The sequence below is a fragment of the Gymnodraco acuticeps genome, unplaced genomic scaffold (assembly GCF_902827175.1).
Source record: "Gymnodraco acuticeps unplaced genomic scaffold, fGymAcu1.1, whole genome shotgun sequence".
Classification (NCBI taxonomy): Eukaryota; Metazoa; Chordata; class Actinopteri; order Perciformes; family Bathydraconidae; genus Gymnodraco; species Gymnodraco acuticeps.
Genome location: NW_022991499.1, coordinates 199,069 through 222,609, shown reverse-complemented (window position 1 = coordinate 222,609; position 23,541 = coordinate 199,069). Strand labels below are relative to the sequence as shown.

Genomic DNA, 23,541 nt, shown 5'->3' with positions numbered 1-23,541 from the left:
CAAACGTTTGTGTGAGTGTATCTAATTTAGCAGTGATTCCATGTCAGCCACAGCTTGTTGCAAAAAACATGACTGATAGTGTGTTTAACAAACTTAAACTAGCTTTATAAAATGTCAGGTCTTTGGCAGGAAAAACATTTTTAATCAATGATTTTATCACTGAGCACAATCTCGATTTTATGTTTTTAACAGAAACTTGGATTGAACAAGATAACAGTGCAGCTGTTCTTATCGAATCAACCCCTCCCAACTTTAGTTTTATGAGTCAGGAAAGAACGCATAAGAAAGGAGGTGGAGTTGCTATTCTGTTCAATGATTCCCTTCAAAGCAGGAAGACATCGTATGGAAACTTTGATTCTTTTGAATATGTGGCCCTTCAGCTGAAATGCTCCTCTCGAGCTCTGTTCCTAAATATCTATAGACCACCCAAATACTGTGCAAGCTATTTTGATGACTTTACTGAACTGCTGTCTATAGTGTGTATTGACTTTGACCGTCTAGTCATTGTTGGTGATTTTAACATCCATGTTGACAACCCCCAGGACAGAGGGGCTAAAGAACTGTTTTGTGTTCTTGATAACTATGGACTGACTCAGCATGTGACGGAGCCCACGCACAATAAGGGGCACACTCTGGACTTAATTATCTCAAAGGGTCTGAATATCTCTAAGGTTGTGGTGACTGATGTTGCACTCTCTGACCATTCCTGTGTTTTCTTTGAGAGCTCTATTTCTGTTCACAAAAATGTTCAAAAAGAGGTGTTTACTCCGAATTTTTCTTCCACACTTGCCCCTGCTAACATCTCAGTAAATGAGCTAGTAGATCATTTTAATTCAAAAATTAAAAATGTTATATATGCCATTGCTCCAACTAAGGTAAAGGAATTGACTGGGAAGAAAATATCTCCATGGAGAAAGGCCATGACCGTGAGAACAGAAAAAAGAGAGTGTTGACAAGCTGAACCTAGGTGGCGAAAAACAAATCTCCAGGTTCACTTTGAAATCTATAAAGAGAGACTTGGCCTTTATAATTTGGAATTGAAATTTGCCCGACAGTCTTTCTTCTCTGACATCATTGCCAAAAACAAAAACAACGCACGTGCCTTGTTTGTGACCGTCGACAGACTAACTAACCCCCCAGTGTCAGTAGCCTCTGAATTTCTATCCACCAGGGCGTGCAATGATTTTGCCTTTTTCACTGACAAAATTCAGAAAATCAGACAAGCAGTCAGTGCCTCTGCATCAGGAACAGCAAATGTGTTGTCTCTGTGTCCACCTAATATCAATTCAAACACCATGACACAATTCCATCAGATTAATGATAAAAACCTAGAGGACATTATTCAACTTCTGAAATCCTCCTCCTGCTGCCTTGATACTATTCCAACAGGATTTTTCAAAGATGTTTTTCGTTGCATGGCCTCAGATCTACTTCATATAGTAAACAAGTCTCTTCACTCAGGTATTTTTCCACAGGCCCTGAAAACTGCAGTCATTAAACCGCTCTTAAAAAAGAATAATCTAGATGCTTCAGTAATGAACAATTACAGGCCCATATCAAACCTCCCATTTCTAGGTAAAATAATTGAAAAAGTTGTTTTTCAACAGTTGAGTAATTTCTTGCATTTAAATAACTGTTTGGATGTGTTCCAGTCAGGCTTTCGTCCAAACCACAGCACTGAGACTGCTCTTGTAAAGGTCTTTAATGACATCCACTTAAACACAGACAGTGGCAGAACTTCAGTGTTAGTATTATTAGATCTCAGTGCTGCGTTTGACACTGTTGACCACAGCATATTACTAGACCGACTGGAAAACTGGGTGGGACTTTCGGAAACAGTTCTAAATTGGTTTGAATCCTACTTAAAGGACAGAAACAACTTTGTTTCTATAGGTAAATACACATCTGAGTTGACAAATATGACATGTGGGGTTCCTCAAGGCTCCATCCTGGGGCCTCTTCTCTTTAACATCTACATGCTACCACTGGCTCAGATAATGAAAAACAACAAAATAAGTTACCATAGCTATGCAGATGACACACAAATGTACGTAGCAATTTCACCAGGAGACTATGCTCCAATTCAAACACTGAGTAAGTGCATTGAACAAATCAATGACTGGATGTGTCAGAACTTTCTCCAATTAAACAAAGATAAAACTGAGGTAATGGTTTTTGGAGCCAAGTCAGAACGTATAAAAGTTAGCGCTGAGCTTCAGTCTGCAATGTTCAAAACAACAGATAGAGCCAGAACTCTAGGTGTAGTCATGGACTCTGACCTGAGTTTCAACAGTCACATTAAAACAGTTACTAAATCAGCCTACTATCACCTAAAGAATATATCTAGGATTAAAAGACTAATGTCACAGCAGGATTTGGAAAAGCTTGTCCATGCTTTTATCTTCAGTAGACTCGACTACTGCAATGGTGTCTTCACAGGTCTCACTAAAACATCTATTAGGAAGCTGCAGCTGATTCAGAACGCCGCTGCTCGAGTCCTCACTAACACTAAGAAAGTGGATCACATCACTCCAGTTCTGAAGTCTTTACACTGGCTTTCTGTGTGTCAAAGAATAGATTTCTAAATACTGCTGCTGGTTTATAAAGCACTGAATGGTTTAGGCCCAAAATACATTTCTGACCTCCTGCTAAATGATGAACCATCCAGATCTCTCAGGTCTTCAGGGACTGGTCAGCTTTCTGTCCCCAGAGTCAGAACTAAACATGGAGAAGCAGCGTTCAGTTATTATGCTCCAAATATCTGGAACAAACTCCCAGAAACCTGCAGGTCCGCTGCAACTCTGACTACTTTCAAATCCAGCAAGAAGACTTTTCTTTTTGTCGCTGCTTTTAATTGAACTATTCATATCTTAAACTGCACTTTAACTTTTATCCATGTATTTTTTTCTTTTAATGTTTATTTTATTAGCTTTTCTTTTTAATGACTGATTTTAAATGCCATTTTCTTAATGTCTTTCATTTTTTGTAAAGCACTTTGAATTGCCTTGTGTTGAAAAGTGCTATATAAATAAACTTGCCTTGCCTAAATGTGATCAATACAAATTGTTCATGCTTATTGAAAGTGAAAAACAGAGAGGAGTATGGGTAAGAAGACAGAGGCGTCATTTTGGTGGACACATCTGTGTGTTGTGCATGAATGTAGCACCTTTTCTCTTTTGGAGAACACAAAGCATAACAACAGTATACTTGTGTTTCTGCACATATTTGTGTAGACTTGAACAATCTTTATATGCAGAATTCTCTAAATACAGAACGCCATAACAGAGGAGTGCGCTTTAGATAAAGCACTATGGTGTGTAGTTGGCTGGACAAAGTGTCTTGTACTATAAATAAAGGGTGTGCCATTTGGTGGAGAACTTTGCTGTTGGTAAGTGTTTCTGTAGTTGTGGGTGCAGTGCTTCATTTTCAACCCGGTATCACGGCAAGACGTGAACATGACGACCATGCTGGGAGACGTGAAGGTGTCACAATTTCGTCCCTTCAAACGTGACAGTTACACGGTATTGTTAACATGGCCCAATCAGTGGATAAATACCCGGAAATGCCAAGCAAATGCTACCCCGACGGTCGGTTGTTATTGTTAATATTAATATAATAATTATTTATTTTTTAATAGTCACACTCGATTTCGCAGATTGTCTTGTTGCCCCAGCTGGTCGACATCTCTTTGAGCAGAAACAAAGGCTACATTAATGTATTCAATCGATGTTGCTAGTATTAAACTGTGTACATTCATGGAGGTTTAGGGGATAGGAAACACTGAAATTTAAAACATATAATTGATAAATGAGTGAAAATTGCTTGTGTCCATAATGGGCAGCATTAATATATATACCCACATGCCAGCTAAGGTCAGAAGAGCTTTATTTAACAGCTGGTCTTATGTCTGTGACCCCTCCTGTTGTTCATTGATAAGCCTGAAACATGCACTTGTCAAGGTTCAGAGGCACATTTTTAAAATATGGCAGTAGCCATCGATCATCTTAAGATAAGATATACTTTATTGATCCCAAGTTGGAAACATTTGCGTTACATCAGCATGTGTAACAGTTGTAAATATGCAGTGGTGTTTATTTGTAAGTCATTTAGTATAATCACACAAATTCTGTGTTTTATATTGAATAATTCTGTGTTCTTTATTTATTGAATGTTCAATACCTGACAAGGTCGGAGATGAAAAACTTGGGTCGCAGGTTCCTCATCAGTGCATTACAAGACATCTATCGAGTATCAGATGTGTGGTGTTACTAATCCTGTGGTGTTACTCATCCTGTCTACATGATATCATCGTGCCATCAGCGGAAGAAGACTCTTTGCTGCCGTCACTCTTCACATTCTAACAGATCTTGGTAATTGGCCTCTCCAGCACACTGGTCTGTGTTTTAACTTTGATCGCTCAAACCAGTCCTTTAGTGTCTGCCATAGCTTCTAGCACTCTTCCCAGGATCCAAGAGCTACGGGGAGCAGTAGGGTCAACTACCATTACTACATCTCCGGGTTTAAAGCTTCTCTTCTCCTTGCACCATTTCTGTCTTTCTTGCATGAGGGGTAAGTATTCCCGGCACCAGCGTTTCCAAATTAGGTCTGCCATGTATTGCACCTGTTTCCATCGGCGTTTTACGTACAGGTCGTTCTTGTCAAAAACTCCAGGTGGCAGAATTGGCTTAGTTTTTAAGAGCAAGATATGATTTGGGGTTAGAAGCTCAGGTCTTGAGGGTCATTTGAGACTGTTGTGATTGGTCGACTGTTCAAAATTGCCTCTACATCACATAAAAGGGTTTGTAGTCCTTCTTCATCCAAAGTCTCACAGACTTTATCAGACGCTCCCATACTCCTCCATGGTGGGTTGAAACTCCACTTTATGCCCTTTTGCAGCAGAGCTTCCTGAATTCTGTGCTGGTTCAGAATGGAGAGGGCTTCCTTAACTCTCTCTGAGCTCCAACAAAATTGGTCCCATTGTCAGATCTTATAAGTTTCACTTGACCTCTTCTGCATATGAATCTTCTCAAAGCGTCGATACATGAGTCTGTATCAAGTGAGCTGGCGACCTCAATATGCACAGCTCTGCTTGTCATGCACGTGAACAGCACTCCGTACCTCTTTAATGTGGTATGTCCTCTTTTGACTTCAATAGGGCCAAAGTAGTCCACACCAACATTGGTAAATGGAGGCATGTCTGGCTCAAGCCTTTCCTGTGGCAAGTCAGCCATCTTCTGCTCTCAAACTTTGGCTCTTTGTCGTCTGCACAAAACACAATCTCCCAATATCTTTCTTACAGCAGAGTTGGCTTTGATGATCAAATACCTCTTCCTAACTTCAGAGAGGATGTGGTTTCTTCCTCCATGTCCAGTTCTTTCATGCATGTGCCTTAATATGAGAGTTGAGACATGACACTTTTTTGGCAGTATGACAGGGAACTTAGTTTCTTCTGGCATCGCTGCCCTCCTCAGGCTTGTCCTTTTGACACCACGTGTTGTTGTTTGCAGTGATGTCATTTCCTCTGGAAAATACTGTCTTTGGGTTTGGCATATGATGGAGTTTTCTGCCTTCTCAAGATCTTCCAGAGTAATGGTCTGTCCACCCAGTGTGGCCTTCATGTTTTCTATTTTCTGCTCAACATTGCTTTTGTTTTGAGCATCGGTGTTGGAGTCATTTAAAGTGGAAATAAGCTCTTTTCTCCTTTGAACGAGCCGTTTCAAGCCTTCTTTGAACTTCAGGATCCATGCTACTGCAACTTTCAGTTTTCTCCAGCTGGAGAAATGCATGAGTAGCTGGCCTGTAAGATTTAAGCGACTATAACTGTGTTGATAATAGCATTTATTTTGACCTCTAAATCATCACAGGAAAGAGAGATGGATTCCAGGGGAAACAGCGGCCAGTCCTTTTCTGACTTCCAGAGCATTTCTGGGCCATGGATCCATATTCTGTTGTCCATAAATGTGTCGGCCTTTTGTCCTCGAGAGGCGACATCAGCAGGATTGATCTTTGTGTTCACATAGTGCCATTGGGTTATCTCTGTGGACTCCCTGATGATGGAGATCCTGTTTGCAACAAATGTGTGAAACCTTGTGTTTTGGTTTGCAATGTATTTGAGCACAGATTGGCTATCAGTCCGAAACATAGAGCTTTCCAACTGTAGTTGCAACTCTGTTCTGAGTAATGTGTACTCTTGTAGCCAGCACTGCAGCAGCAAGCTACATCCTGGGGATTGTGATCTTCTTGAGAGGAGCTACTCTTGCTTTTCCCATCATGAATGTCACGTGAATGTTGTTATTGTGGTTCACCAGTCTCAAGTAGCTCACTGTGCCGTACCCCTGCTCACTTGCATCAGAGAAATGGTGTAGTTGTGCTTGGATCTGTTGGCCAAAGTCATTGGGCTTGATGCACCTTTTTACCTTGAAGTCAGTCATCTTCTGAAGATCTAGCTTCCATGTAACCCACTGCTTAGAAAGCTTCTCAGGTATTTTCTCATCCCAACCGTAGCTAGTGCTACACAGCTCTTGTAATAGCAGCTTGGCAGGCAGAGTGAAGGGTGCAAGGAACCCAAGAGAATCATAGATGGAGCTCACCATAGATAAAATTCCTCTCCTTGTGTGTGGTTGTGGCTTGACGCTGACATTGAATGTAAAATGGTCATCTTCTACACACCATTGCACTCCAAGTGCTCTCTCAGTTGGGAGTGGATCTCTGTCTAGGTTCAGCTCCTTCACTTCTTTAGCTCTGTCAGCTTCGGGAATTGAGGACAGCACCCTGCGACTGTTGCTTATCCATTTAGAGAAGTGGAAACCTCCCCTCTGACATGCAGCTGTGAGCTCTTTGGCCAGCAGGATAGCTTATTCCTCTGTAGCAACAGACTTTAGGCAGTCATCTACATAGACGTTTTTCAGTATTGTGTCAATCACTTCAGGTCTGAAGTACTCCCTATTATCCATTGCTGTTCTTTTTAATGCGTAGCTAGCGCAGCTGGGTGATGACACAGCACCAAAGAGATGCACAGTCATGCGGTACTCAGAAATTCCCACATTTTTCCCATTTGTGTTATCACCCGCGCACAGGCGCGTAAGAGTGACTCTGCTGTGTCGCTAACTGATACCATGTTTGGGACGATGCTTCAGATGAAAAGAAGCCGGAGGAAAAGCCAGAAATTGTGGCTTCCCCTCCCCCTGAAGTGGCCGCTGAACCAGCGCAACCTGCTGGCCCAGCTATTACTATTGACGGTTCGACACTCCCGGTAACCCGAGAGTGTCTACTCGCTGCGCAGAGGGCGGATCCAACGCTTGTAAAGTGTTTCGAGCAGGTGGTGAGTGATGACAATGCAAGGGGTGAAAAGGTAGCTAATGTACAGGATAAGGAGATATTGGTGCGTAAATGGTCCCTCACTGTCACTGCTGAAGCTGACTGGAGTGTAGTACATCAGGTAGTTGTGACGGCACCTTACCACCAACATGTGCTATCTATAGCCCATGAAAGCCAATGGTCAGGACACTTGGGCGTGACTAAAACATATCAGATCATCCTCAAGCATTTATTTTGGCCAGGGTGAAAGAAGGATGTCGCTAACTTTTGCAGCTGCTGTCACGTGTGTCAGGTTGTCGGTAAACCGAACCAAGTAATTCCTCAGGCTCCATTACATCCTATACCTGCCATAGGTGAGCCATTTGACAGAGTATTAATAGATTGTGTTGGCCCTCTATCCCATACAAAAACTGGTCAACAGTATCTACTCACCATAATGTGTACGTCCACTCGTTTCCTTGAAGCTATTCCGCTGCGCAGTATTACTTCCGCTGCTGTAGTTAAGGCTCTGACGAAGTTCTTTTCCACATTTGGAATTCCGCGTGTAATCCAGAGTGACCAAGGGACGAATTTTATGTCCAAGCTGTTCAAACAGGTCCTTCAAACACTACAGGTGAAACACGTTATATCCAGTGCGTACCACCCAGAGTCTCAGGGGGCGTTAGAACGGTGGCATCAGACACTGAAAAGTATGCTGCGGAAGTACTGTATGGAAACGGAAAAAAACTGGGATGAGGGAATTCCCTTCGTTTTGTTTACAGCACGCGAGGCTGTTCAGGAATCGTTAGGATTCAGTCCTGCAGAGCTCGTTTTCAGCCACAAGCCCCGCGGTCCACTAATGGCGCATTTCCACTGCAGCAGGTAGCCCCGTTTAAGCGTCCTTAATCGTCCTCAAGCAGCCAGGCCAGTTTTTGGTGGCCTTTCCATATAGCCTAGCGCCGGCTAGCGGGTACTTTTTCCCTCTTTTTCCGGCCCCATAAAATCGTGGTTCTATCAGGCCAGGGCCATGGGCTGAACTAGTGACGTCAACACTCTCGACTGCTGATTGGTCAGAGAGAATCGTCACAAGATCGCGCGCGAGATCATCCCTAGCGTCGCATATATATCTAGAAGCAAGCTTGCAGCATTTTTATACACAGCATTTTGTAAACGGAGGAGCTACAAAAATGGCAACGTCAAAGAAAAGCACACCGTGGTCGACCGAGGAGGTGACGACGTTCCTACATCTCATTGGGGATGATACAATCTAGCGGGAGCTCGACGGAACAACTCGAAATGTGAAATTAGACTACGTTAGCCAGTTTCGTGAGCGTTTTCATCGGGCAAACTCACTCGCCAGAGAGGCTCTCTCCGCTTCTCAAGCCGTTATGAAGCGTAATTATGACCGTGCCTCTGTCCATAGACACTTTGTGATAGGGGATAAGGTCCTCGCACTATTGCCTATCCCTGGCTCTGCGCTCTCTGCCAAATTCCTCGGTCCGTACGAAATCCACGATTGTCTCAGTGACACGGATTATGTCATTTCCAGAAAGACGGCGTAAAACGCGTGTGTGTCATGTCAATATGCTGAAGCGCTATCATTCCCGCACAGCCGCCGATAGCCAGCCTGTAGTGTTGGATAGTCAAAGAGTTGCTGTTTCCACGTTGATAGTCACAGATAGTTCCGACCCATCCGACGACGGTTTGGTGATGCGTTCACATCACCAGCCGGGTGCCCGATTATGTAACTCTGAGATGATAAAGACAATGCCGGCTTCGTTAAATCATCTGCCGGAGGGGCAACAGCATGACATAACTCAGTTAGTGGCTCGTTTCCCGTGCCTTTTCCATGATATCCCGACACAAACCACTGTGATAGAACATGACATCGATGTAAAAGGCGCAAAGCCAATTAAACAACATCCGTACCGCACTAATCCCACAAAGCGCGCACTTATAAAACAGGAGGCTGAGTATCTCATACGTAATGGTTTAGCCACACAGAGCTCTAGCCCATGGTGCTCTCCGTGCCTTGTAGAGGCTAAATATGATGGTTCTCCGCGCTTCATCACTGACTATCGTAAAGTGAATGCTGTTACGGTATCAGACTGTTACCCGTTGCCGCGGATGGAGGATTGCATAGATAATTTAGGTTCTGCTAAATATTTCAGCAAATTGGATCTGCTTAAAGGTTACTGGCAGGTACCTTTAACAGACCGTGCATATAAAATCTCCGCCTTCGCCACGCCTGATTGCTTCCTACAATACACAGTCATGGCTTTTGGTATGTGTAACGCCCCCGCAGTCTTGTCGGGTATAAGTAACTGTAACGCGTACCTAGATGACCTCATCGTGTACACGCCCACCTGGGAAATGCACATGCAGATTCTAGAGCAGGTCTTCACTCGTCTCGCACAGGCGTCTCTTACTCTAAACCTGGCCAAATGTGAGTTTGGTAAAGCCACTGTCACATACTTAGGAAAGCAGGTTGGGCAAGGCCAGGTCCGACCAGTGGAAGCTAAGGTTGCTGCGGTGGCTGAATATGCTGTGCCCTCCACCAGGAGTGACCTTCGCCGGCTATTACCGCAGTTTTTGCCGCAACTTTTCCACTGTAGCCCAACCTTTACCTAGTTTGATAAGTCCCAAGGTGGACTACGTTTGGACCCCTGAGTGCCAACACGCATTTGAGTGTGTGAAAACCCTCTTAAGTCACGCCACCGCCGCTCACCTTTCCAAGCCCTTTACACTAGAGGTGGATGCCAGTGCAGTGGGGACCGGTGCTCTTCTACTGCAGGAGGATGCTGAGGGAGTTGATCATCCCGTCTGCTATTTCTCCCGGAAGTTTATCAAGCACCAGGTGTGTTATTCTACCATTGAAAAAGAGACCCTTGCTTTGTTGTTAGCTCTCCAGCACAGAAGTTTATGTCGGATCCAGTTCTTTGCCAGTCGTAGTGTTCACCGATCATAACCCCATCGTTTTTCTGTCACGCATGTACAATCACAAACAGCGTCTCATGCGGTGGGCTCTGATCGTCCAGGACTACAACCTACAAATCCGTCACAAAAAGGGTTCAAAGAACGTGTTCGCAGATGCCTTGTCCAGACTGTAGTGATGTGTTCTGTGTTTCTTGTGTTGTATGTTTGTTGCTGTGTTGTATACCCGTATTGTGAAGTGTATGGTTTCACAAACCCTGTGGGGTTTTGTCTTAAGGGAGGGGGTGTTACGGCCGCTGATTCCCCGGTCCTATTTACTCTGTCTGGGTGATATGTAAATTAACTGTGCAGTGGCCCTGATGTCATTGGCTGCCCATCCTCTGGTCCGCCCCGAAGACTGTGATTGGAGCTGACGGGCCCGCCGCGCTCCAATCCCAGCGCACAACCAGCGCACACCTTCCGGGGGAGGACTATAAAGACGGTCGGCTGTCATTATTCGCGAGGCTCTGTTGTGTGTGTACAGATGCCTCACGCTTCTTGCTGTTAACCAGGGGCGGCGCCAGGGGGGAGCTAGGGGGTGCTGAAGCACCCCCCAGGATTGCCAAAGCACCCCCTAAGCACCCCCAAGAAATATGTGTTTTTTTTTTTTTTTCGAAAATTCTTATTATTATTTTTATTAAATTAAATTAGAAATATTAATGATTACATCAATGCATATGTGAAACAAACACATTTTTGACCAAAAACATAAAGCCAACACAGGTGATATGATTAGGCCAATGGTCAGCACCCATTCGATTTTTGACCTACCCATAGGCTAAATTACTTTGTGACACTTGATTGACTTCCTGTTAGCTAGAGCGCCAAATGATTTGCTAACAGCAAAGTGAAAAATTGATCGTTTTTTAGTCCTTAAACGACCACGTGTGGACACTCAATCAAAACCAACTGAAAGTGAGAGGGATTCTGCACATAATAGGCCTCGTGAGTACAAGTAGCTTACTTCTGGGTCTCTGTGTTTCATTCAAGCCCTGCCCTGCTCTGTGTGTGTGTGTGTGTGTGTGTGTGTGTGTGTGTGTGTGTGTGTGTGTGTGTGTGTGTGTGTGTGTGTGTGTGTGTGTGTGTGTGTGTGTGTGTGTGTGTGTGTGTGTGTGTGTGTGTGTGTGTGTGTGTGTGTGTGTGTGTGTGGCACGAGCCATTTTGTGAGCGTGCGTGCGCGAGCGAGCGAGAGAGCTCGCCTCGCGCACCAGTGGGTATCTACCGGAGATCGTTGTGGTTAGTATCTGGTGCTAGCTAGCCAAGCTAATGGATATAAGGAGCTTTTTCAACAACAAGGTGGAGGGAGAACTCTCTCCTGTCAGACGGAGAGTCTCAGGTAACCTCAGCTCAGGTGAAGTAAAGGACTCTCTCAGTGTTTAGATAGTTAACTTTAGTCTAGTTATCTCAGTGGGTCTCAAACGGTTTGTTTTAAAAGGGGAGTGATTTGTAAAATATCTATAAAGAAATAGAAAATCTGTTGACAGTTCTGTTTCGTATGGGTGTTGAGATGTATCCATAGATCTCTTAATGTTGCTCTCAAAGTGCACCAGATTGATGCTTTTAACTTAAATATGTAACAAAAAATCTTCCCGGGGGAGCTAGCCCCCGGACCCCCCTAGAGGAGGTGAGGACCCTCCTAGAGGAGGTGAGGTCCGCTCCCCACTTGTAAAAATAGCACTTTACCCCTGCCTATATGCCGTGAGCTGATTATCGAGCCTTCATTGTAACAGTCGCGGGTGCACTGTGTGTGTGTGTGCGCGCGTGGGGAGTGTTGCAGTAGAACATTCAACTGTAGCGCTGGTGCATTAATGGGAAACCCTAAATGTGTGAGCACCCTCTATGAAACGTCAAGCTACCCCACAGCACCCCCTAGAGAAAATCTCTGGCGCCGCCACTGCTGTTAACTGTGTACCTCATGTGGTAGTGGTTACTGTTATTGTGATTTATGGTGTTTAGCTTAGGTTAGTACTACGTTGAGTTGTTGTACTCACAGATAGCTGTGTTTGTCTACAGTCTCTTTTTGTTCTTCGTTTTGTTGCAAATCCTTATCTCTATTTTGAACAGGCTCATTTTATTAGAGTCCTCCTTTTGTTTGCTCTTTAGTTTAACCTGCACCCTTTTGGCATCTTTTGTTTGTGCCCGGCCGTTTGCCTGCCTTTTTGTTTAACTTGTTGTATAAATAAATCCTTGTAACTTTACCAATTCCATACTGGTGTATGTTGCATTCCTTTTCCCCTAATCGGGACGTAACAACTACTGACTTTATTGTGAAATTAAAACAGAACGGTAAAAGAATAGTTTCCGGTCTATTCTGAGGCCGATCTCTGTAGATGAATAAAGAACTACGACAGATGTGTAATATTTAATGCAGCCGAACCATTTATTACGATGCATTCATGTGATGACTTTCAAAGAGTAAAGCAAGCACTGCTTTTATATTTTACGAAACGTTTTTTTTCATATGGAATGCAGATGGCGGTCAACCAATCACAGAGCTTGAGGACTAATCACGGGGTTTGTCGAGCAAAGCGGAACGATAGCTGAGGATTCTGGGTAGTGTAGTGTCTTCTGCCATTCTAAACTTCGAAAAAATATTTGTTTGTAATATTGGCCTACAATAAAGGGGACATGATCAAATAGGAATATAATTATCTTTTAAATATCATTAACTAAAGGGAACAATCTATTTGACACAGCTGAAGCTCTGGCCTTCCTTAACAACTAACTAATTTAATAAAAATCACAGTTGTATTACACACAATGCACTGTTTTTTGAGAACAAAAATGTGTAACTAATGTACCATAATACATTCTGACGAATTTTTTTAATTATTATGAATACAAATAAAATAAAAGAAGCTATAAAGTCGATTTTAAAAACATTTTATAGAATAAAAGCTCACTGCGGGACGTTGTAGAAATGTGTGTGTGCTGTGCACCACGACAAAGGAGCCTCATTCACTTTACATTGGGGTTGTTTGCGTGGTGCAGACACGTAGATGTAGCAGAGTCCATGACTCCACCACGTACTGCGGTGTTAAGGAGTCGTGGTGGAGTCACGTATTCTGGTGAGACCAGGTTGCCCTGATAGTTGAAACTCGACGCAAAAGCCCCCCCCCCCTTGCGTTGTAAAGTGACGACAGGGACCCTGACATAACGTCAACATAGGCCGAGTTGGGAGTGAGAATGTGTTGGGAAATGCATGGAGCTTTGCAGTTGTAAATGTAACAGACAGTGGCGGCTGGTGGAAAATATTTTTGGTGGGGCTGTTGATATAGTTGTAGAGGAAACTTCTGTGTAGCTATGTAGTGGGAGTCACCGACTCAGGAAGGAGACACGGGAAGAGCAGTAGCTTTGATGTCAAACACATGATGGTTTATTTGGAGTTAACGGCCGGAGGATTCACATCACAAGTCCAAGAGTCAGAGGTTCTGACTTCACGGTAGAGTTGCCACGTCAATTCTGGAGAGCCTCTCTCTTGCCAGCCCATCTAACTGGTTTCGCAGAGAGTAAACAACATATTTGAGAAGATAGCCTAAACAGTGTGGGAACACTGAGCTACTTGCCTCGGACACCTATGACCTCGAAGATTTCACCTTGGAGTCCACAAATACAGAGAAGGAAGTGTCCCAGTGTACCCACAACACAGACCATCTGTGACCCAGTATTGACCGGTCACAGAATGGGAACAATAACATTATTGGCTAAGCAGCCTGTGTCCTTAAAGAAGGTAAACAGACAACAAGGTTTGTCCTGTATGTCACATCTTGGCGTCTATGACAATTATTTCCATAACAGTCCTCTCTTTTTATCATTTATGATAACCTAAAAACATTAGTCTAATAATAATTTGGTCAATAATTAACTCAATAGGCGTCTCCAGGTTCGAGTGTGGTCTCACCTTACATCAATTATATCACAAAGTGGAATAAGATTGAAACATTCAATCACAATGATTGATACAGCCAATCATAATAGGAAAAATCATCTCTCATCAGTGTTTGATCATCTTTTGTCAAAAGCATAATAATGAACACACATAAAACACAGGTGCACAATAGGCTAAATATTTGTTTTAAACTAATATCTTTTATCATTTACCATTAGTTAATTTCATTCATCAAACTATAAAATCAAAACCAGCTTGCCGCTTTAAAGATTTACTTCAAGGCAATCACTAGTCAAAAGCATTTTAAAACTCAGGATCGTAAGAGATCCAGATAAACATTCACAGTTAGAGTATAGAATTCACACTGGTGATTTGATCAATCTGTAATCTGCAAAAGTGCAGTGTCCTCAATTTTAGGATTACTTTTACGTTGACTTAAATACGCTTTAGTCAAGAGTAAGGCACTTAGTGAAATCAATACATTCATTTTAGTCAAGTACATTGTTCAAAATCTGAAAAGGAAAAGTTAGGCAAATATTCAAAGACTTTTGTAAAAACCTGGAAAGGAAGGATTAAACATTTTTAAACCTTGAATTATTACATTTGTAAATGCTACCACTGATCTGTACCAAATTAAGTCTATCAAGTATTCCTATTAGCCATACTTACCTGAGCTACTTATGGTACTTGGAAAGGATTCTTCTGTGTTTATCTAATGTTGAGAATATCTATTTCTTTAAATTATACTTCTCTAATTTGAGGATCAAATATGCTACATAATTGTTATATGAAATATTATAAATATTTGTTTTGGGCCAAAACTGAAATTAATCCAGTACTTGAAACATCATTGTATAATACATTAAAGAGTAGTGTTGTTAAGCCTGATTGCTGGATTCAAATCCACTAGAGTGCATGTACCTATCCAGAGGGGAGCCAGAACTTGATAGAGCTTGTCGCCGCACAACCAAACGTAATCTTGTGGCGAGCTAAACCCCACATCACTGGGCCAGGCCAGTTGTATTGCTCACGGTTGCGTTGTCGTTTTCCCAGGCGAGCCGTCATCACGAGGTGGGAATGCTCCATGGGGTGTGTGTGTGTATTCCTTCGGTCGATTTTGTGACACGGACAGTCAGACTCCGCACACCGGTAACACAAACGAGGAACCAGAGAGCATATGGAACCGCTCAGCTGGCACTCGCTCGTGATACCTTGTGTGTAGTGTGTTTTGGTGTATGTAGTGCAAGTGTGGTGCAAGTTGGTGATTAGGACACATCACTTGTTGTCATCTACTTTTGTTGGTGACTAGGACACATCACTTGTTGTCATCTACTTCTGTTGGTGATTAGGACGCATCACTTGTTGTCATCTACTTTTGTTGGTGACTAGGACCTTGCAGTGGCTGGCGTGGACCCACGTAGCTCTCTCTCTGACCCTTGGCCTTCAGAGCTGTCCTACTGTAGTTATTGGGTTAACACTTGATAGGGATGTTTTCCTGAGTGCAGACAACTCAAGGTAATGGATTAGCACATTATCATTTAAATACAAAAATAGGATAGGCCCCTCAGAATTATTTGGGAGCCTTCCTGAGACATGCACATGCATAAATGTAAGGTTTGTGTTAGTCATTTAACATGCAAGAATCATAAACTCATCAGTCCAAAGTAGATAAATGTTATTGTAATTTAAAGGTGAGCTAGTCCCTGTGGATATCACCCCTTCTCAATGATTCTAAATGTTATATTAATTCACCATTTACCGTTTGATAACATATTAGTTTATCAGAAATATTTTCCTCTTCCATAAAACAGGTTTGAGAAATAAATGTTCCAATATAAAATCAATTACTCAATATAATTGACTCTTCCCTCCCCTTTCTTACATATGTCTCATATGAAATAATAACTTAGGAGTCTATTTAAGCATGGTGTAATCTATTACTCGAGAAGACTCAGTATCACCTGTGTGCAGCTTACAAAAAAAACAATTGTGAGAAACATATATTATGCAGGAACTGTATACCTTTGTTGAAAAACAAAGCATATCTGATTTGGGAGGAAAAGCTTCATCCCCCTAACATCTGAGTCACTACTGAAGGCATAGCATAAATGATAGTGGGTGTCTGAGGGTGTTTTTACTGAGAAATGTCAAACACATTCAAAACCTTACATTTGAAAACAGGTTTGCATTCCTTCTCTTAAAATGACGTTATCATTGGAAACAATAAAAGCTAATTGTTTTGATGTAGAATCTATCAATTGAATTGTTAGAGCAGAACAGAATGGTCATATTGTAGCCTGAGTACCGTGCAGCCTTCAGTTTCACCAGGTGGAAACATTGTCCATATAATGTGAATACATGTAGAACTAGACATTAAGAGGCTCCTGACATTTAGGCCTATTTAAAAAAAATAGTAGGGGCTTTTAACAGCTTGCCAACCTACAGGCATCCTCTGCATAGCAGTATGAATAGCCTTAAAAAAACAACCCACTCTGCGGTAACGAGAGTCATATTTCTGAACCAAATGCCCTAAGTTAAGCCGTTAGTCCCATCTGACTGACCCAAGGGTTGGTGCTGGTGTGACCGGGAGGCTTCCAGGTGTTCAAAGCGGATGTCAAGCTTTCAGTTCATGGCTTGGTGGGGGGAGTGGCCCACGTTAGACAGTATTGTTCAGTTTGAGGAGCGGCATTGTCTCTGGAAGCAGGTAATGGTGTCCATTCTCAGACCAGACCATTAATGTCATTTCATGTAGAGCAGCCATAGCATCTCTGTGACTGCACTCAGCCGGACTGTCAGAACTGGGTGATTCTTAGTGAAGCCGTCCAAGGCCATAGACAGAATGGAACCACGTACCAACAAAAGGGACACAAGGTCATCAATGTCTCTCTTTACCATTGGCCTAATTGCACAACAAATTAGTGGGAAAAATGTGGAGCACTAATCCATCATGTGAAATGTTGAGTTAATCTAAATAATTCCTTATGGGTTGAAATCAAATTAACATTAGAACTAAAGTCAGTCAAAATTGGACTTTGCACGGATCCGAATCTAAGCAATACACCATTTCCCCAGCTCTGTAATGAAAAGGATAAGAAGATTAGGTACATTACAGGAGTGTTCCACACCCAAACATGCACACTTATCTTATTCTAGTAGAGATTAGAGGACAAGGTCTAATGTTGTGAACAAAATGATCAATTCAAAGTTATTTTGTTTATTATATGTTATGTACCACATTTAATTTAATAATTAATCTTGAATTACTAATAACTTTAAAGAAGGCTACCATTTACAATTTGGATGAAGTGATTACTCATCCAAAGTGTGTGTGTGTGTGTGTGCTTATCTGCCCAAGGTTTAAAACATTTGGGACAGCACAGCAGTGAGAATGTTATGAGAACCAATCTGTTGTTTATATTAAACTCGAAGGAAGCTAGACTGGAACATTTTAAATAAATCAAAACACTTGCACATTAATTAAATACATTTCACATTTAGCTCGAGCTGGGTTCAATACTTTTCTTTATGGTATTTAAAATTGGGCTCGAGTAGAACCCCTGGATTTGGCTTGCAACACAAAGTGATACTGATCTCTGTAGGACTTGGAAGTGTTATGATTCAAAGTGCCTGTGAAAGAGAGGCCCTTGGAAAACAACACCTATTTTGTAACTGTAATTACTTATTTTAAAGAAATTGCAACATTATACTTTTAAAGAATTGCTCAATTAATTTAACACATTTATTATGCACACAATAAAAACGTCAACAAATATATTGATCCTGGCTTAACCAGCAACCTTTACTCTGTTGTTCATAAGCTCGGTTTCAGAAAACTTGTCAGTAGTTTAACAACTATTTTAATTTTAGTATTGTCTCTGGAGACCAATTGGTTGATACTAGAAATAATTTGGAGCAGTTTAATAAAGAATGTTAAACAATTTTTAAAACTGTAATTGAACTTCAACTTATATTAATTACCTGATTCCAGTGGCCAGTTGGAACAGAATAATTAACACAGTTTCCATTTTGCTGCAACAGCGCAAAAGGTTTCAACAACAATTAGTATTATGTCTGAGTCTAGTTCTGCTTATCTGCTTTGTTTCGGAATGTGTTCAATACATTACGTTTTTATTCATTATTACTATACAATACATAGATTAAGAATAAATGAAACAAATAATACAACATTGACCTACAAAAACAGATTTTGCAACTCTGATCTCCTCAGGCAAGTCTCTGAGGGTCTCGGGGCGCAGGACGGGCATAGGGTTTATACAAGGTCACAAAGATATCTTAACATACCAGCAATACCATTTAAGAATGGATTCTTAAAGCAATATAATCTTATTTTCTTCTTACACCTAGCGCTCACCCTGAACAGTGGGCTTCTTGTTTACATGTTCCCCTGCACTCAGAGGCAGGACATAAAAACACTTTTTATTTTTCTCAGGTCATTTACTTTTGGTGAGATAACTAAAGTTTAGTTCATTTTACCCTGTCTATGGACTGATTCATTATTAGTTACAAAACATACACAAGACGGCGGGACAAACCAATATAGACCCCCATACAAACAATCAGACAAACAAAACATGAACTCTTAATAAACACCAGCGCGACAGCAAAGCTCTTCAGCTCAATTTAGTCCGGATTTTAGAGATCTTAGAGGGGGTAGGGAATTATCTCCAGTGCGGCGTCTTCTCACGCCTCACCCTTGCATACAAGTGATTTATCGGTGCCTGAAAGCCGTCCAAGAGCGGTAACTAGCTTATCCTCTTGCGACAACCACTAGGCTATTTGTTCCTAGTGGCGCTGTGCCCCCCCGATCGGAGCCCACAGACTTTTCCCTGCCCTTTCTCTCCAAACAACAGCTCAGTTGACTGTAGTCCGTACGACCAGCCTACTCGCCATCGAGTTCACCTCAAGGTGAAACACAGTTTGCCTATGCTTGCTTGCCACTACACACCTCTGATCAATTAGCCTATAATTGTATGTATGCACTCCTGACCGCCACCTGCTCCAGAGAGCCGTAGCGCATCGGGTGATGCACGCACTTCGCGCTGGCCCGTCTAACCATGAGAAAAGCGGTCCTAAACAACGAGTGCTTTTAGACCGTCCCGTTTGAAGGACGGCGGTGCCGTGAGTTAAAACCTAGACAAAAAACTGTGATTTTCTCCCTCTCAGCCTGCACTGCTCCAGCCCCACACACACACGGGGAGGTTTTACACACACACACACAAGGCTGCAGCTGGAGCCGTGTTTTTACAGAGAGGTGATAGCAGTAAATATCTCTGGCTGCTTATTTTCAACTGCTATGTTTGGCCGCTAAGACCCTCAAAATCCGGCGATTTGTCCAATACAAATCTTTTACATTGCTTTCAATTCACACAGAAGCTCCACTTCACTGATGCCCTTTCTTTAAGGTATCTCTAAACATGAGCTGTGTATGCCTGTATGGCACTTCCGTCCCGAGCAGCATACACAGAGGAAATAAGCCAGGACTGAGTCCCCAGACACTGATCTCCTGGGTTTATCATCCCCAAATGTTCATTAACCAAAAGGAAACGCAGCCCATCAGTTTCACAGGTAATTTTAGGATACCGTCAATCACAGATTCTGGTAAGGCAATGTCCAAATGTAGATTTGAAAATCACACTTACCAGCCCTGTAGATTTATTGGCATCCTGCCGACAACGCCAATTTGTAGAGGAAACTTCTGTGTAGCTATGCAGTGGGAGTCACCGACTCAGGAAGGAGACACGGGAAGAGCAGTAGCTTTGATGTCAAACACATGATGGTTTATTTGGAGTTAACGGCCGGAGGATTCACATCACAAGTCCAAGAGTCAGAGGTTCTGACTTCACGGTAGAGTTGCCACGTCAATTCTGGAGAGCCTCTCTCTTGCCAGCCCATCTAACTGGTTTCGCAGAGAGTAAACAACATATTTGAGAAGATAGCCTAAACAGTGTGGGAACACTGAGCTACTTGCCTCGGACACCTATGACCTCGAAGATTTTACCTTGGAGTCCACAAATACAGAGAAGGAAATGTCTCAGTGTACCCACAACACAGACCATCTGTGACCCAGTATTGACCGGTCACAGAATGGGAACAATAACATTATTGGCTAAGCAGCCTGTGTCCTTAAAGAAGGTAAACAGACAACAAGGTTTGTCCTGTATGTCACATCTTGGCGTCTATGACAATTATTTCCATAACAATAGTGAGTGGGAGAAATGACCCCTTCAATTAGGACTTCTGGTGATGTAATGGCGCGTTTCCAGTGCAGCGCGGAGCTCGCTTTAATGCTGCGTTCAGACCGGACGCGATGCGAATATTCGCTTCGCTCTAAACGCTCCTATCGCATCGCTCTAGTCGCTCGAGTTTCACCGCGGCTGCCAGCTGTGTTTACTCGCATCATTCAAACAAGACGCGCTCGGGAGCTACAACTACAACAAAATGAACATATTTTACCGTGATTAAATTGTAATATTGTAATACACGTTTCTAAATGATGCCGACGTAACAACATACTGATACCGGTTAGTAAAAACCATGAATTAATGCTTTGACAAGTCTGCAGACAGACGGCAGGCGAAAATCCTTTTAGAATGCTTGTTTTCTGAATGGAGATTGGGTCGACCAGGCTAAGCTAACGTTGTATATGCTCACTCCACACTCATAACAACGGCCTACATACATAAATAAACCAGCGACTGTATTCGCCATGACACAGACAGTGCCGAGCTGTGCGGGGCCCGTTTTTGGTTGCGTTTCCACTTGGCCTAGTACCGGCTAGCGGGTCCTAATTCACAGTTTTTCTGGCCCCATAAAATCGTCGTTCTAGGGCCAGGAACAACCAGGCTGAGTCGGGCTGAGTATGCTAAACTAGAGAGAGAATCGCTGGTAAGGGGGCTACAACTACAACAAGATGAACATATTTGACCGTGATTTAATGCAATACACGTTTCAAAATGATGCGGAAGTAACAACATACTGATACCGGTTAGTAAAAACCATGAATTAATGCTTTGACAAGTCTGCAGACAGACGGCAGGCGAAAAACCCTTTTAAAATGTGTGTTTTCTAAATGGAGCTTGGCTAAGCTAACGTTATATATGCTCCGACCGTCCACACTCACAACAACGGCCTATACAGACATAACTAAACCAGCGACTGTATTCTCCATGACACAGACAGTCTGTGGTTTGTACTTGTTTAACTTTTGTCTAGTTTCTGAACAGATCGTATCTGTCCCCGGCTGTTTGAAGAGCAAGCATGGGAAACAAAAGACAGCATTTACCTGTTTGCATCCAGCTAGCCATGCCTTTCTGGTGTGCCAGCTACGTGAGAAGCCTCGTTGATACGTTTTGTCTTTTTCACGAGCTTGCTGCGATATATACAAATCGGGTTGGTCCGGTCCAAGGTCTTTAAGCAACAGTTTATCTCCCAAACTTCTCCTTTCGAAAGGATTGGAGATTAGCTCTTGAACGGAATTGGGCGGGGACCGAGGTCCGGCGACTCCACCTGCACACGAAGCCATTCTCATCCAACTACTGCGTCACCTTGGTCACTCACGAGTCTAAAAAACAACTCACGTCAACGCACGTAAGCAACGTGGGCACCAACGTGAGCGCCCTCGTGACCAAAATATTTGACGGCGCTGATTGGCTGAAATTATGTTTCGGCGGCACAGTTTACTATTGAGACTTTTGCAACGTGCTGGTTGCTGCTGTTTGGCTCGGGGGCTCCTTGCACGGCGCCCGGTAATGATAAACGAATGCCACGGGCAAGGCCAAGCAGGAAACATGTGACTTATCAGTAACTTTAGACATCGTAACACAATTTTAAACGAGATTTTATTGTAGATTATACATTTTACTGATACCAATTGTATGATATTTACCTTGTTCATTAAAAATAAAAATATAAAATATATTTTTTTTTTTATATTTTCTTTTTAATTATTTTTTTTAATTTAATATTTTTTTTTATATATATTTTTGTATGTGGGAAGAGGTGGGGCGGCGCCCCTATGGGCCGGTAGCCACTGGTAACAGATAATGTAATTATAGCCTAGATGTACAAATGCTTTATGTTAAAAAAGGAAGCAAATAAAGTTAAATTAAATGCATGCATATTGTCATGTATATGACTTATATTAATGTTCACCTATAGTTGAGCCGCTTAGGAACCAAGTAAAAAATTATGTGAATGCATTGACAGTATTACCATATGTATTTGATCTCGGTACAAATAATCATCTAGTGATAATCTCAATAGCTTTAATGCATTGTTTGACCTAGAAAATGTATACTTTGACACCAAGATTGACCTTCGGCTTTGAAGCCGAGATATTGGCACTTATAGCTTTTGCATGGTGGCTCATCTTAGAAATCTAAGATGGCCGCCATCCACCATCTTGATGAAGTGCCCCCCCCCCCCTTGCATAAATTAGGGCGTGGTCACATTGAGTGACGGCTCTGTCAAGTGACTGCTGCTGCTAGCTTCTTGTCTCTCTGCTAGCTGCTCCGTGAAGCTAGCTACAGGGACTCTGCCTGGTCAGTTCATCCAGGGAACACAACTTGAAGCTGGCCGTGGTTGTTTGTTCTTCATGCTTATATATCGGACTATTGTGACTCGCTCTGCGGTTAAAACAGACGGTGCATGAATGCGGTTTTTACGGTAAGTGAAATTCGAGTACTTATTGATGTGTTTATGATTTTAATCAGCTACGTAATGAATGTTAAGGCTTGGGTTAAAGTGTAAGTGAGTGGTAGCTACATCGGTGCTAACGATGCTAATAGTAGTCTCCAAGTTAAAATAATAGACTGTATATATAAAGGTTAAAACGAAATAGACGTTAAGTGGGATAATACTGTTGAACAAACGGCTTCTGTTTGATGTTGATCAAATAAGGTCATCCTTGTAACGTAGAGAGATATTTTATTATGTAGGTAGAACTGTATGCATCGCTAAGGTTAATTGAAATTGGCTATGCTCAATTATGTAGACAAGCTAATGTCGAAGTAGTATATGTGCAATCAACCTCACAATAAGATGTGTGTATATTACAATTATTAATTACTATCACAATATGGTTGGTTGAGCTGGAGTTCATTATTGAGCTTACACGTTAACGTCAGTCATCTGAAGAACGAACCCAAACCTTGTTGTTTTTATTAATTGTATTACCAAATTGGTATCAAATAAACATTAAGCATTGGTAACACAACTTCCAAAGTTACAGTAAAATAAAAAGGACCCTGACTCGGACAATACACAATCCAACATGTTCAACAGAAGAGAATCAGTTATATTGTTTGTACACATGGTACTTTAAATATATCTGTTTGTTTAAGGTGTCCAGGTGATGCAGACAG

The 23,541-nt window shown here is 42.2% G+C and overlaps 1 protein-coding gene across 1 annotated transcript in view; it reads left to right on the top strand.

Annotated features, from left to right (window-relative positions):
- LOC117533163 (zinc finger protein 665-like) overlaps positions 1-23,541 on the top strand; it is a gene marked incomplete at its 3' end in the record, with an annotated part of 136,044 nt that overhangs the window by 49,434 nt on the left and 63,069 nt on the right. The gene's annotated exons all lie outside the window — the stretch shown is intronic.